A 16,677-nucleotide genomic window follows, 5' to 3' on the forward strand; every position below is an offset into this window, starting at 1 on the left:
CAGATATTTTACCAACATTTTATTATGAAATTTTTCAAACCTACAGCAAATTTGCGAGAATGTTGCACTGAACAAGCATGTTGTCTACTCCCTACATTCTACCATTAACTTTACTGTTTTTGCTTCATTGCACAAATAGATGTTTTACAATATTGATTTTCACCAATTTTAACTAATTCTATTAGAACTTACAATATTGAACCATTCTGGTATGCTGTATTAAACAGGTGGTCATAGTTTATTAGTTTTGTTTTGTTTTTAAGCATGGTTGTATTTTGTTTGCTATTATTTTAATTTGGACTTTTGTATCAATATTCACAAATGTATGCATATGTGATACGTATGGGCATCTGTGTGTCTCTGGTGCTTCACAAAACATCTGGACATTCAAAAAAAATTTCAGGCCCCGGGACACTTTAAATGGCATTGGAATTATCCGGCACTTAAAAAAAATTGGTAGAATTCCCCTGGAAAACTCTCTGGGACAGTTTATTTTTCCAAGAAGGTGTGTAAATCTTTGGTGGCATTTTCTGTTTCTTTTATGGAAATTTGTGGGTTTATTATTTCTTTCTCCTCTGGAGTCAATTTTGACCAATCATGTTTTTTCTAAGAAAAATATCATTTCTTCTAGTCTCCAAGCTTATTTGCATTAAGTTGAACAAAGTATGTCTTACAATATTCTATTTGTATTTACTTCCCAACTGTCATGATTGTTCTGTGTAGTTTTATTTTCTCTCAGTTATCAAACCACAGATACATTCTTGGTTTTTTCCCAAAGGACGAGGACCTGGATTTAGCAACGCTATTTTTTCCCCTCTTTTCTAATTCCTTGATGTCCCCTTTTTTCTTTTCGATTTCTTCCTCCTGACTTTTTAAGGTTTAACTTTTTAATTTCTTGAGCTAAACATGATGCACTTTTGTTCATTCTTTCTTTATCACTAATATACATATTCAAAAGCTATCAATATTCCTCTGGGCACTGTTTTACCTCTCATAGACCTGACAGATAGGATTTTCACTATCCCTATTTTCTGAACACTTTGAAGTTTGAGGTTTGATTTCTTCTAGACCTAAGAATTGTTTGCAAGTTCTGCCTAAATTTCATAGGCAGAAGAAAATTTGCATGTGCATATTGTAATTTTTAGTTTTGCTGCATTCTGATCAGAGAATGTTATCTCACTATTCCTACCTTTGTTTTCTTTTTGAATTAACACACAGCCAACTTCGTGAGTCAACAGAAGCACCTGAAAGTAATGCACAATCACTGTTTTTAATGGTTAGTCAGTGTAATTACATATCAGACTTATCTCAATAGTTACATTTTTAGGTGTTTTATATTATTACTTTTTATGTATATGTCATGAACTCAGAGAAGTGAATTAAAGCTTATTACCAATTTGTCTCTGTTTCTTCTTGCATCTCCTTGGTGCTAGGTACATAGATATGTGTAACTGTTTTCATTATGAGTTGTAGAATTTGACATTATAAATGTCTCATCTTTGTATATTCATCTTTTTATGTGGCTGATTTCATGTGTGTTTGTGTATACATGTATATATATCTGATACATATATATCAGACTATTGATGGACCCAGAGCCCCCAGATCTCTAGAACATTTGCATACCCCAAGGAAGAATACCTCACCCTTAGTGGGCTCTGGACAAGCAGATTAGATTAGAGAATTATCTTAAAGAGCAAGACCCACAGAGCTCTAGGAAACTCAGCGATAGAGGCAGAAAGCCTTTCTGACAAAGGCTTCATTCTGAAATGAAAAAACAAAACAAAACAAAACAAAAAACCAGTTACACAGACAGACTGCTATGTAAGCCTTTCATGGTAACAACTAAAAATGTAGGGAAAGCCACATGGCCCATCTGTGCTCCATTCTACAGAAATCTTCTCCTATGAATCTAGGAAATGACATTTTTTTTCATTTAAGAAACAAAAGAGAAATATAACTCCAAACAGAGGCTTTTACAGGGGGAAAAAAGACAGAAATAAATGAAATACTATCTTGTAGACAAAGAGAAGACATGTGGACACAAAGTTAAATGGATTGAGAGCAATTAAGAACTTGGGATTAGCTCTGAAAGAGCAGCATGGGCCAGAAATAGAAGAGCTCAGATACAGGATGGCCAGACAACAGGGAGATTATCAAAAATCTGGTGCAACTGGAGAACAAAGACAAGAAAATCACAATTCTGAAATGAGGATTAAATTAGAAGGAACAAAGGGGCCCTTGGATGGTTTAGTTGATTAAGTGTCCAACTCCTGATCTTAACTCAGGTCATGATCTCAGGGTTGTAAGATTGAGTCCTGTGTTGGGCTCCACATTGGACGTGAACCCTACTTTAAAAGAGAGAGATACAGGAAGAATAAATTGGAAGGACTACAAGGGAGAATAAACACTGAGACAGGTACAGTTAAGGAGACAGATGACATAAAATAGACTAGTGAAGAAAATCAAACAGAAACAAAGAAAGAGATAAAAGGGATCTGAGAGAAAGTGGTCTAGAAGTCAGGCAAAGGAGATCCAACATATGTATAATTGAAAGCTCTAAAGAATAAAGCCTAAACAATTAACAGAGAAAGTACTCACTTAGAAACTGAATTAAAAATATATATTTTGGACTAGAATTAGATTTGAATCTAAAAATTTAAAGCATGCGCGCACACACACACACAGTCCCATGAAAATTATCTAGAATGGTCAATACTGACAGTTAGCTTAGTGATATTATTGTTCCTTAAGGATGAAATAAAAACCTTTAGGCACCCACCTAAAAAGTCCAAGTGACTTCTATGCAAAAGAAAAGGATAGCATCAAGATTTGATACAGTAACATTTTATGTTTTCAAAATGGAGCAATATTTTATAAATATTTAAGGGAGACAAAAGGGACACAGATTTTATATCCAAGCAAGCTTTTCTTCAAATGTAAAGGCTACCAAATAGTTATGAACACGCAAAATCCATGCACTGTGGGTCCACTTGAATTCTGTGCTCACAGGGCATCACAAATGCTGTACTCAAATGCGGCAGCAAGGAACTGGCAGATGTATATTGTGTATTTCTCCTCTTCCCATATATGTGATCCCCTGCTCATTGGACTTGACTCACAAAACAGAGATAAAATTATTAACAGAATCTCAAAACAGCAAAAGCAGAGCATAAAGCAGAACCCTGTGTGACTGTACAGGTTACACACTCATGAATCCATCTCTGGGTGACACGTAGTGTCCAGTAAGCCAGATCCCTTCCAACTTGTCTCCCTCCTCTGTTTTCTTCCTACAACCTTTCTCTATACCAGAGCCAGTGGTATTTATAAGACAGAATTCATGTCCAGCTCCTGCTCATCACACCCCTTCCCACTGCTCTCTTTGCCTTCGTGGTAATATTCCTTCAAAGTGGACCTGCCCCCTTTTCTCCTCTCCTCCCTTGCTCTCCTGCCCCACAGCCACACTCCAGGGCCTGCTCAAACCAAATCCAGCATCACATATCCAGAACTGAATCCCAGTTCTGCACTTTACCTCCCAGATTACTCCTTCTCCAGTTTCCCCAGCTCAGGAACCAACACTTCTATCTGGTTGTAGAAACCCTGAGGTCCTACTTGACCCTTCTTCTCCCTCAAGCCCCACATTTATCAAGCCCCACATTTAATCTATGCTGCCTTTCAGGAATCATCTCTTGAACATTTTCATGTCTATGCCCTTGACATTCTTGCCCATTTGTCCTTCCTTTTCATCTACCTTGCAGCTGTCTCTCCTGGAAGCAACCCATTCTCCTCACTCACACCTAGCATGGAAGCCTCCAGGAAAGAATGTCATAGTCACAAAGACTGGTGACTAATAAATCAAGGTCTCCAAATTCATATAGGCTCACAGTCTCTCCCTTCTGCCTTTCCAGAGGACACAGGGAATCTTCCCCTAAGATTACTATCTCACTAGAAATTAACACTTCAAAGCAATTAAAAGAGAGTTAAGGTATCCCATATGCTTGGAAACTGTAATAGCTAACATTTACATAGCACTTCCTTTATATAGCCATGTTCTATGGTGGTCTTTACATGAGCTGATATTCATTTCAATGTTGACTGCCAGTTATAGAAGTGAAAAAAGTGAGGAACATAGGGCTTAAGTGACATGCCCAAGGTCAAACAGCTAGTGAATAGCTCAGCAAGGATTCAAACCCAGGCAGACAGGCTCTAGGGCTCCTAGACTTTACCATGGTACTTAAGAGATCAAAGAAGTATTTAGAAACAGATGCTAATAAAAACATACTTGTCAAAACTATGGACACAGCTAAGAAACAGTTAATGGGACTTTATGGCATCAGTATCAAGAAACAGGAAAATGGAAAGGAACAAAACAGCACAAACTGAATATGGAAAGAATTAATATAAAGATACTCATCAATGAAAGAGTGAAGAAAAAAAGCAGGGATGAACCAAAGCAAACGTTTTTCTTGAAAAAAAAAAAAAAAAAAACACAACATTAAATAGCAAGATAGTTCTATCTACCTAATAAGAATAAAAGAGTGGGGCACCTGGGTGGCTCAGTGGGTTAAGCCTCTGCCTTTGGTTCAGGTCATGATCCCAGGGTCCTGGGATCGAGCCCCACATCAGGCCCTCTGCTCAGCAGGGAGCCTGCTTCCTCCTCTCTCTGCCTGCCTCTCTGCCTACTTGTGATCTCTGTCCATCAAATAAATAAATAAAATCTTTTTTAAAAAAAAAGTATTGTGACTCTGTTCTGACAAATTCAATAACCTATATGAGATACTTGAACATATAAGAAAATATAAAATGATGGGACGCCTGGGTGGCTCAGTTGGTTAAGCAGCTGCCTTCGGCTCAGGTCATGATCCCAGCGTCCTGGGATCGAGTCCCACATCGGGCTCCTTGCTCATCAGGGAGCCTGCTTCTCCCTCTGCCTCTGTCTGCCATTCTGTCTGCCTGTGCTTGCTCTTCTCTCTCTCTGATAAATAAATAAAATCTTAAAAAAAAAAATATATAAAATGCTGAAATTTGTGCAAGAGACAACGAGCTTGAATAGATATGTAAATAGACTCGAACAAATAAATACTAAGAAAAATAAAACTGGTCATCAGGTATCTCTTTCTCCACCCCACCCCACCCCACAATAATCCAAGGCCCATATGGTTTTTTGAGAGAGTGCAGATGGTTTTATACAAGTGCCACATATGAATCCCACGAAATTTCTAAGGGACAGTTATTTTCCATTTTATTCAAGTTGTTCCAGAAAACAGAGAAATAGCAAACTCTGCCCAGCTAATCCGCTGGGGCTAATATAATCCTGCTTCTAAAACCAGATAGGAACTAGGCAAAAAGGAAAACTGTAGGCCTATATTACTTACAAGCAGATGCAAAAATCCTAAACAAAACATTGCTAACTGGGGGAGCCTGGGTGGCTCTGTCAGTTAAGCGTCCAACTCTTGATTTCGGCTCAGGGTTGTGAGATCCAGCCCGGCATCCGGCTCTGTGTTGGGCCTGGAACCTACTTAAGATTCTTTCTCTCCCTCTGTCCTTCCCCCACACCGCTCTCACTCACTCTCTCAATAAATAAATAAATAAATAAAATCGCTACCTGAATCCAAAGTATTAAAAATGTATTAGAAATAATACATAATATTCAAGGAATTCATGGATAGTTCAGCATCAGAAAACCCTTCCATTTAATTCAAAGTTAACAGAGGGAGAGAAATAATGTATGATAATCTAAATTGGTCATTTTATAAGAATCAGAACATTTTTATGATTAAAAAAATTGCTCAAAACTTGAAGTGGCAAAAAATTTATTTAATTTGATAAACTCTCTACATCCCCAAAAAAGTAATATACACAACAGAAAAATTTTAGGCATATATATCTTCATATCCTGGACAAAAACAAGATGGCCCTAATAATATCTCATACTGTTTAACAAAGTATTAGAAATTCTAATTAACACTATAAGGAAATAAGATTGTGAAGTTTGGAAGGGAAGACCTAAAACTGTCATTATTTATAGATATGACTAACTTATCTAGATAGGCACCAACAGAATTAACAGGCCAATTATTAGAACAAGAAAATTCAGCTAAAATTGCTCAGACATGAGATTCACTTACAAAAATCAATATTTTCCTACACCAGCGACAGCCAACTAGAAAATGTAATAAGAAAATGAAATACCAAGATGTAATAAATACAGTATGTAATAAAAGAAATCATAAATAGAACAAAGTACAATTAAAAAATCACATCACAATTGCAATAAAAATTACTTATCAGAGAATTAAACCAAGAGCTTATAAGGACCTCCATGAACTGAACTTTAAAACTTGAATCAACTGATAAACTTTGGACAGGATGACTTAATATTAAAACCAAGTCGGGGCGCCTGGGTGGCTCAGTGGGTTAAGCCGCTGCCTTCGGCTCAGGTCATGATCTCAGGGTCCTGGGATCGAGTCCCGCATCGGGCTCTCTGCTCAGCAGGGAGCCTGCTTCCTCCTCTCTCTCTCTGCCTGCCTCTCTGCCTACTGTGATCTCTCTATGTCAAATAAATAAATAAAATCTTTAAAAAAAAAAAAAAACCAAGTCAACTCTCCCCAGACTAATGAAGAAATTCACTGCAATCCCTTTCATAAGTACGATTCTACGTATAAGTGGAAGTATATGTGTATGTTCTTTGAAAAGGAAACTTGGTAAATCTACACTGAAAATTATGTGGACTAATGGAAGATACATGCAGAACAAAGTCAACTTTCAAAAACAAAACAAAACAGCAAAGAGGGGATGACTTTCCCTACCAAACAGTACTTTAAAAAAGGCTCCTGCAGAGCTGGCACAAGAACAGAAAACATATCAATGCAAAAACACAGAGAACTCCAAGATTTACCTACATAAGCATGCGAACTTAACAGAGGTAAAAGAGATGGGAAGAGGATGGATGATTTCAGACTAGTGAAAAATGGCTCTCTCTACTAAGCAAATTATAACCAAATCCCTGTTCATGCTCATGCATGAGGGGAGGGCGTGCTTTAAGTAAACTAAAGATCTAAATGTGGAAGCTAAAAATCATAGGGCTAACAGAAACAAATGGGGGAGGATCTCTCTGGGCTCAGGGAAAAGCAAGGAGGCTTACTTATCAACCCTTGAAAAGCACAAACCATCATGCACAAATTTGCTGGATTTGATTACATCAAAATTAAGAAGTAGTGTTTAATAAAAAAAAATAACATGGGCCAATTAAGAGTCAGATGATAGGATTGAGATTTTTTTCAAAGTCTAAAACTGACAAGGGATTAACATCTAGAATATACAAGGAACTCTGTAAAGCAATACTAAGAGGGCATCAAGTCCAATAGAAAAATGGGCAAATGATATGACAGGCAATTTACAGAAAAAGAAACCCCCAAAGCTAATAAGCACATGAAGTGATGCTCAAACTCATTAGCAGTCAAAGAAATGCAAATTAAAACAAGATAGCACTTTACACCTTTAGACTGGCAAAAACTAGAAAGCTGGGTAATACCAATTAATGGCAGAAATGAGGAAGATAGGATCCCTCACACATGGCCAATGGGAGTGTAAATTGGTAAAGCCTCTTTGGAGAGTCGTCCCATAGTACTTATGCAAATTAAGCACACACACACTCCAGGATCCACGGGAATTCTAACATATGTACACAATGAGAAATCTACAAGGATGCTTGCTGCAGGTTTGTGGGAGGGACAGCGGTCCTCTGGGTTGGCCCTCACTGTTATTATGAAGCAAAGGATCGTAAGGACACATAGTGACATGGATAGATCTTAAAAACAGTATTACACAATACATACAACTTACATAAACTGTAAATACATACACGCCCCTCCCCCAGTGTGCATGTGTCTTTCTAAAACCTGCAGCAGACAAGCCACATTTGTCTTGTCCATCCATATCAGTACAAAGTCACTGATGTGATGATCTCTTATTATACATTGACCTAATGGGATCTTTTGTATAATGTGGAAGCAATCCAGATCAGCTCGGACTATTTTATGGCAGAGGATGGGAGATAAGATAGCCTTGGGACAAAACAACGAAACTACAAACAACTACGGCTGTCCTGTTTTAGACCATCTTTTCTGATCGGAACAGAAAAGAATGTGTTCCCCAAATCAGTGGCTGCACCCTAGGTATCTGAGGATCTAGGAATGAATCTGCTTCAGGCACGATACCACACCCAAGAGGGTAGCTGCCGTCCGCACCGTGGTGAATGAAAAGTGCAACAACGCTTTTTCGGGCAAGAGGGGAGGCCTCCATGACGAGCAGGGGCAGCCCCTCTGTTCAAGCCTTTAGGCGGGAAGACAGCACAGGCCAGGCAAGTCCGGGGCTGCCCGCTGACGGGGTGTGCACCTAATGGCTTCTCTTTTATTTGTGAAGAACTGCCTTTTACACATATCATTATTTGGGGGAGAATTTTCCCAAATCTTTGTTCCTTAAAGATGCCATTTTCGAAGGCCATGCCATATTCCATCCTCTGGAAATGTGCAATTCATTTGGCCAATCCCCTGCTGTTGGCTGGTGGGCACCCCCTGGGGCAAAGGGCATCAGCCCCATCCACGGGGGGCCAATGGCTTTCAGCACGTCTGCTCCATGGAAGCCTGGCTCTCCCTGCTCTGGGGTCCTCTTTTGGGAGCTTCTCCAATACAGCTCTGTCTGTGCGAACCCCACCTCCACCTCGCCCACCCAAGACAAGCCTGGCAGCGGGGTGGGGGTTGGGGCTCCCCAGCACTGTCCCTGCATGGCTGTGCATATCCAGCCAATCCGTAAACCCAGAAAGTCACTACACACTCATACAGACACACACACACAGTGCAAATACCCACTCAGCACTTCTTAAAGACACAAATGTTTATCCACAGACACACCAGAGCACACAAACCATTGTGAACCCAGAGACCACCCAAATATACAAACAGACACTTGCACAGATGTACACACACTCACATAATACATACATGTATATGATGACACACGGGTACACAGATATCCCAATCCACCCCCACCCCAAACCCACTATTCCCAGAACCTTCCCCATCCTGGCTAAGGGTGATTCTCTCCTGGTTTCTCAAGCCAGAAATCTCGGGAGTCATCCCCGACTACACTCTCTAACCATACATCCCAATCCGTCAGGACATCTGGTTTCTAGGACTTTCCCCAAATATCCATAATAAACCACTTCTCACCACCTTCCAGCCTTACCATGGACCCCTGGACTACCTGGGCTAGGCTCCTAACTGGCTTCCCTACTCTGCCTTTGCCCCAGAGACTACTCTGAAAGCACCACCGTGATCCTTTTAAAAAGCTGGTTAGAGGGCGCCTGGGTGGCTCAGTGGGTTAAGCCGCTGCCTTCAGCTCAGGTCATGATCTCAGGGTCCTGGGATCGAGTCCCGCATCGGGCTCTCTGCTCAGCAGGGAGCCTGCTTCCTCCTCTCTCTCTCTGCCTGCCTCTCTGCCCACTTGTGATCTCTCTCTGTCAAATAAATAAATAAAATCTTTAAAAAAAAATCTTTAAAAAAAAAAAAAAAGCTGGTTAGAAAACACCACACTCAGAACCCTGAAAAGACCCCACATTTCACCCACAACTAAAAGCCAAGTCCCTAGGAGAGAGCCAAGGATTCTGTGAACTGACCCCCATCGCCTGACTCGCAGAGAGTCCCTTATAACTCTCCTACTCACTCCACCTCTTTGCTCATCCTTGAACTTGGCCCTGCGTTCCCACTGTAGGGCCCTTACACTGGCTGACCCCCTTCCCTGGCCCATGTGATGTAATACATAATTTTCAAGAACTGTTTAGGTCTATCATCTATTGTCTGTCTCTGTTAGAATGGAAGCTGCATGAAGATACCACCTGTATTTTGTTCCCTGAAGGACAAAGAGAGAGTAGCACGACAGGTGCTTGGTCCATATCTGCTGAATGAGAACGAACGCGTCATGCGGATATACTCACACACACCGTCCCCACAAACACACGCCCACGTGTGCACGCTGCCAAACACACGTGCTCAGACTCTCAGGCCCTGACCTGGGAACCACGTATATTCTGAGACCCCCGGATACATAGGCAGACATTCAGTACACCCACGTGTGTACACACACACACATTCACATGGGCATCGAGCACATACAGAAAATACATGCTGTTCCAGCCACCTACTGCTGCCTAGAAAACTACCCCAAACCTGGTGGCATGAAGCAATGACAGCTGACCATGCTCCCGGCCTCTGTGGGGGTGGCTTGTCCCTGCTTCTTTCTTTTGGAAAGAATCAAAAGGTTGAAGACACCTTCACTCCCATGTCTGGCCCCTGGCCTGAGATGACCCCCATGGCTGGTGTCCTGGGCCATCTCTCTCCCTCCTGAGGTCTCCGGGTCTCTCTATGAGGCCTCTCTAGCATGGGGGTCCAGGAGCCAGTGGTTTCTGAGATGGCAGCTCAGGACTCCAAGAGTGACTGTTCTTAGGGGCAAGGTAGGCGCTGCAAGGCCTTGTATGACTTCGCCTTGGAAATCACACCATGTCCCCTCTGCCACGTTCATGTAGTTGAAGCAGTCACAGGCCTTCCCAGATTCAGGTGGCAGAGGACAGAGACCCCCCACCTCTTGATGGGAGAAATTTGAAGAAATGTGACCCTATATTAAAATCGCCACACATGTGCACATATAGGGACGATTACATACATATACACACACACACACCCCTATGCACACACATACACACAATACACACCTATACACAGACATTACCATGCATACAGTCTTAGGTCTTGTCCTCAGAGCCTCTGCTTTGAGAACAAACTTTGAAAAATATATATGTGGTTGAACACGCATGTAATATGGACCCAGTCACACAAATACACCCACAGTCACATCCAGATACACATGTGTGCACTCACATGCCTATGTACACATGCTCATGGTCACGGGCCCTGCCCTGGCGGTGTCCACCCCCGTAACTGTAGCCACACCTGCTTGCTCCTTGCCCCGTGCAGGGGGCCAGGATGGGCCGGAGAGCCTCGGCTGGTTATGGGGTGCGCCTTCTCTCCTCATCACCCTCTCCTCGTGGCTGGGGCCTGGCAAGAAGGAAAACAAATAACCTTGCAGTGTTTAAATAAGCAAAGTTTTGTGCAAAGCAGAGGTTAATGTCCTTTATTGTTCAATGTCATGTTTATGGTGGATTGGTGGAGGGAAAAATGTGATTAATTGCCCCGAAGCCCACGGATCTACAATTATTTGGTTGTTGTGAACAAATAAAGGACTACAGTATTCATCATATTCAAATGAGGCAGCAGAATAAATGATGGCGGGCCGGGTAGGAACAAAACCTAGGCGTGTTCCCGCACAATCGGAAGGCGACTGGCACCTTGTCAACCAGACGCAGGGTGGTGGCGGGAGCCGAACCCGTTTGTCTCTGTACCGCCAGCAAGGGTTGGACTGACCCTGCAGGTGCCGGCGTTAATTCATGTCACACCTCGCGCCTCCATCCTTCGTGGTATGAAAACCAGGCGCCAATTTTGTAATAAAGACTTGTTTCCGACGAGGCCCAGTTTGGGGCGGGGGCACAGATCTTCATTAAAGCCCCTTTTCCCGGGCCACGCTCGTTACAGAGCACAGGTACTGGCTAAATGTGTCCGATCATTCATCATGATTTTGCCCTCCACTTTGTCACAGCGTGGGGATTTAAGGAAGATAGATGGTACAAGATGTTGTCTCCTCCACAGACGCTTTCTGCTCTGGTAAGTGTGTCCGATGCAGAATTATTTTGCCACTTTATTATTTCCTAGTGAGTGTTTGTCAGAGCTTCGCCTCTTGGAAGGAGCGAGTTGTTTCCTGTCACTCAGGGATGTCTCGGGAGCCGTGATGCTTGGCTGGGCTTGCCAGCCAGCTGGAACCTGGGCAGGGTCCCCAGGCAAGGCTGGTGGGGGGGTGGTCCTGGGAGTCTGGGCCACAGGGCGAACGTCAAATCCAACAGAAATGGGGGGGGGGCAGGCTTTAGGAGAAGCTGGGTCACAGGGGCTTTGGATATGCTGGGTTGGGGGAGTCAAGGGGGCATATTTCAGGATCTGGCCTGGCTGTAGGCCAGCCCGCTGGACAGGGAGCTGTTCGAACTAGTGTCCAAAGGGCTGTAAGAGCTTGGCCTTGAGCTGAGCCAGCTGGAGAGGGTATGGGCAAGGCTGGGGCCCTGCGGGGCTGCTGATGGCCTTAGAGCAGTGTGGCCAATTCTGGTACCCACTGCTGGCACCAGATGAGCTTCCTGCCCCAATCAGGATGGCTGAGGGGCCGTGATGTGACCAGGAGGGGTGCCAGGTGGGTGAAGATCACAGCGTGAAGCCCCAAGTCTAGCCCAGAGCCCAGGGAACTCTTGGGAATATGAAACTTCATTCAGGGCAGTGCTGAGCCTCAGAGGGGAGGGCCCTGGAATCTGAGAGCGAATCTGGCCCTAGGGAGAAAGTAGGGAGTCTGGGGACCCCCAGTCCGTCCTGTGGTCCTTCCTCCCTTGTGTTTGCTTTGCAAGGGTCTCTCCACTGACGCCATCCTCCCGGGTACCCGCTTCCCACTGACTTCCCACGACTCTTGCCTGGGCCAAGGATGCTCAGCTGTCTCAGCCTCTCCAGCACACAAGAGTGAAATCTACTTTGTCTTTGCCCACCCCCCCCCCCCCCCGCCGGTCTGATTGGTGAATCTAGGAGGAATGCGCCCCAGAGGTTTTGGGGCAACACAAAACCAATCCAAGAAGAGCCCAAGCAGAGGTACCTGGGCCCAGGAACCTATGTAAGGGCGCCCACCTTTCTCTGACACCCAGATATCACTGCCAGAGTCCACCTTGCTAATGTGTAGATATCTCTCCCTCCTCAAACTATCTCCAGAGGCCGCATGATGTAGGATAAAGAGCTCAGCCTGAGAATCCAGCAAGCCTGGGCCCAAAGCACTAACTTGCCATGATATTATTTTTAAGTCTCTGTTTTCCCAACTGTAAAATAGGGACAATGAGTGGACGTTCCCCTTGGAAGGTCTTGCCATGGCTCCTGGCACGTTCTGTCAACCCAGATGTGCCCCACCCTGCCTTCTCTCTCTGGTTGCTGGCTGCTAGGAGTCCCACTACCCCCTGACCTGTCTCCCCTGGGCCTGGGCTTCCTGGCTGGCATCCAGGGTGTCCGCAGGTGAGGCAGCCGACCTCATCCGCCGGGGGCTGCTCTTCTGTCCTCGGCACTCCGCCGTCCACCCATAGTCAACAGCCCCAGAGGGAATCTGTTTGAAGCCACTAACTCCCCAGCCCTTGCCCACCCCCTCCTCCAGGCCCTGGCTGAGCCCTGGGACACAGTGCCTGCCCTGGGAGGAGGGGATAAAGAGGGTAGGGGGTTGGATGTGAGCAGACGTTACTCCAAACACACGTCGCCGCCGCCAGGGGCCTCTGCCGGCGCGGGTCTCAGGCCGAAAGCCCCAGGTGATGGGTCTTCACTTACCGAGCCCCGACTTCGGTTGGACCCGCTGCGCCTCGCCAGGCGGGAAGCGCCTTCCTCACCCCCACTTTGCAGCTGAGCAAACTGAGTCCGCAGACGCAGGGAGGTGCTCGAGATCTCGCAGGGAGAGATTCGAACCCGCGAGGCTTCTGGCGTCTTAATCCCGTGACTGCCGCCCGCAGATAGGCTCGCCGACCAGCGGCCGCGACTGACAGGCACTGCATCCAATCAGAACCCAGCCCCGCCCCGGCTCTGGTTTTCCTACTCCGCCCACTTACAAACGCCTGGCTCCCCATTCCCGCGGGGTTTTCCGGTTAGGAGCCCCACATCTGCGTTTCTGTGCAGTTGTTACGTTTAGGGTCTAGTTGCCTTTTTTCTCCCTCGTTTATTAGGATGTTGTCTTTTGTGTCTTGTCTCCCACCCCTTCATTCATTCAGCAAACACTGAGGACTCATTCTGCGCAGTGAGATCGAAGCTGCCCTCGGTGAAAGCCAGCGCGAGGGGCCGGCGGGGAAGGGCTGGCCGAGGCCCCTGCACGCTACCTCGAGGCCCCTGTTGGAGGAACCAAGGGCGCACGGAGTTCCGCTGGTCCTGGAAGGGTGCGGCGGGCACTGCCCCCCGCCCCCCAACCCCTAGGCCCTTGTGTTGGGGAGCAGCGATGGCCGGGCCCTTCCCTCCAACCCCCAAGCGCTGCCCCGGCTTGGGCTTGCATCCACTCTCCGCAGGACTGTGGCCGCAGCCACCTAATGGCTTTCGTGCTTTCCTTTTCCACGTCTCCTCGCCTCTTTCCATTCTGCGGCCTGATTGTCCTTAAACACTGATCTATTGATTTGGCCTCCTGCTTCAGAAACCTCAGGGGTTCCCCACTGCCTACCTACTTTAAACCAAAACCCTGCACTGGGCATTCAAGGCCTTTTAGTTCCCAGCACCAACCTACCCAATGCCACCACCCACACGCTTGGTTTTAGCCAGTCACTGAAATTCTTTCTCTACATGGATTTCCTCTGCTGTAAAGGGGGGTAATCCTAGTACATACTAGAGCAGCCAGCATTTTTCAAAGATGTCAGCCACAAGGTAGATCCCCTTCCACAAGCTCTGTTCTCCTAAGAAACGTGACTCTTTCCAGGGGATGGTGGGAACGGTGTTCCCTCCCCTTGAACTTGGGTGGACCTTTCCCACTGCCTTAACAGATAGGGCAAAAGGGATGTCATGTGACTCCTGAGGTCATGAAAACACCAGGTACACTGCGCTGTTCTGGGAGGTTCACTCTTGGCATCTGGCTGCTGTGCTGCAAAGAAGCTAAGCAGCCCGGTGGAGAGGCTGTTGTAGGTTCTGGTTGGCGGTGGGCACCGACTGGCCAGCCATGAGTGTGAGCCATCCCAAAAGCCATCTGCCCCAACCCATGCCACGTGGAGCTTAGAGGAGCTGACCCTGCCAAGCCCTAGAGCAAAATAAATGATAATTGTTTTTCTAAGCCACTGTTTTAGGGCAGCCTGTCACATAGCAAAGCAGGACCAAAATGCCTACCCCGAGGGTTGCCACTGTAGGGTAAACGAGTGTATTCGTTTGCTTAAGGCCACCTTCACAAAACACCACAGGCTGGGTGACCTTAAACAACAGAAATGTATTCTCACAATTCTGAAGGCTGGAAGTGTGAGATCAAGATGTCGGTAGGGTTGGGTTCTTCCTAGACCTCTCTTCTTGGCATGCAGATGAATGCCTTCTCCCTGTATCTTCCCGTGGTCTTCCCTCTCTATGTCTGCGTCATAATCTCCCCTTCTCCTAAGGACACCAGTCACACTGGCTTAGGGCCCACCCTGACCTCTCTCTAACTTAATTATCTCTCTAAAGGCCCTATCTCTTATGTCAATTATATCTCAATAAATCTAGAAGAAAACAAAGGCCCTGTCTCCAAATACAGTCATACCCAGTCATACCCTGGGTACAGAGGTCTAGGATATCAACATATGAAGCTGAGGAAATACCATTCAGCCCATAACAATGAGTAAGAACCTGTGACAAACTTAGAACAGCACCTGGCACAAAGTCAACACTCAGTAAATGATGGCTGTGTTGTTTTCTAACTACCACCACTTACCACCACCATGGTCATCTCTGCGGCCTCAAGTCACACCATCCGCCTGCAGGCCTGGGGACAGCTCCAGATCCCCACGCCTCCTCTGAGGTGGTCTCTTGAGCCTACTTAGGTGCCCAAACCTGTTTTCCATCTACCCAAATCCTTCCTGTCTTAGGAGGCCCGGGTCCTTCAACATCACCTCCATGGGACTTTCCTGACTCCTCTCTCCTTCCTCTGAGTCCCTACAGCTTGTGTTGGGGGCTCTGATTAGCCATGATTCTGGTCTCCAAGGTATGAGAAGCTTTGCTTTTTGGAACCACGCCTTTGTTTTGTTTTTGAATATAGAAATAGAGAATAGAAATAAGGTAAGGTCAGTTTATAAAAATTCGGACAGTACAGACAGGCTTAAAAAGAAAGTGAAAATCACCTCGAATTAACGACTTCTAACACTTTGGTTTATATTCTTCTGGAGTTTTCCATATGTGTGTGTGTCTGCGTGTGTGTATTTCTTGATTCCAGGACAACACTGATTATAGAACGCATCACTGATTTAATTACACAGCTTTTAGGGAGAAAAGAACTACTGCATTAAGCATACCCTGATTTCAGAAATGCAAAAATGTGAAAACATGTACATCTTAGCAGCAAGAAAATATGATATAAGCCATATCTGTTTTTCAAAATGGGAATCTCTATAAATATTATTTTACGGCCTACTTAAAAAAAAAAATCTGAACTCCAAAGCTTGGCCATCTTTCCGCATCAATAAATAAATACCCACACCATCGATTTTAATGGCTGCATAGTATTCCATTAAATTGATGTACGATAATGCATTTATTCCCCACTGAAAGGCATGAATGTTTTTATTATCCTTCTGATACAAATACATTTATAGACCTTTGATCTTATTTTCCTTAAGATAAATTCCTCCAATCAGCATGGCAGGGCAGGACAATAGACACTCTTTGTCCAGCAGGTGGCTGCCACCCACTCACGTGCCCCCCAAGGACAGGAACTGTCCCTGAACCACCTGTGGGTCCTCTGACATGAGCCTGGTACAGGATGAGGCACTGAAAAGAGTTGGCACATACTAATTTC

The 16,677-nt window shown here is 45.0% G+C and overlaps 1 long non-coding RNA gene across 1 annotated transcript in view; it reads right to left on the reverse strand.

Annotated features, from left to right (window-relative positions):
• The window catches only part of LOC116570997, a 34,546-nt gene extending 20,870 nt beyond the window's left edge, over nucleotides 1-13,676 (reverse strand). The window contains exons 1-2 of the long non-coding RNA XR_004277639.1: nucleotides 13,503-13,676; nucleotides 11,007-11,111 (exon numbers count right to left, since the gene is read on the reverse strand). This is a non-coding gene — a long non-coding RNA (uncharacterized LOC116570997). The remainder of the gene's footprint in view (nucleotides 1-11,006; nucleotides 11,112-13,502) is intronic.
• Nucleotides 13,677-16,677: the final 3,001 nt, after the last annotated feature.

Source organism: Mustela erminea, chromosome 12, assembly GCF_009829155.1.
Source record: "Mustela erminea isolate mMusErm1 chromosome 12, mMusErm1.Pri, whole genome shotgun sequence".
Classification (NCBI taxonomy): domain Eukaryota; kingdom Metazoa; phylum Chordata; class Mammalia; order Carnivora; family Mustelidae; genus Mustela; species Mustela erminea.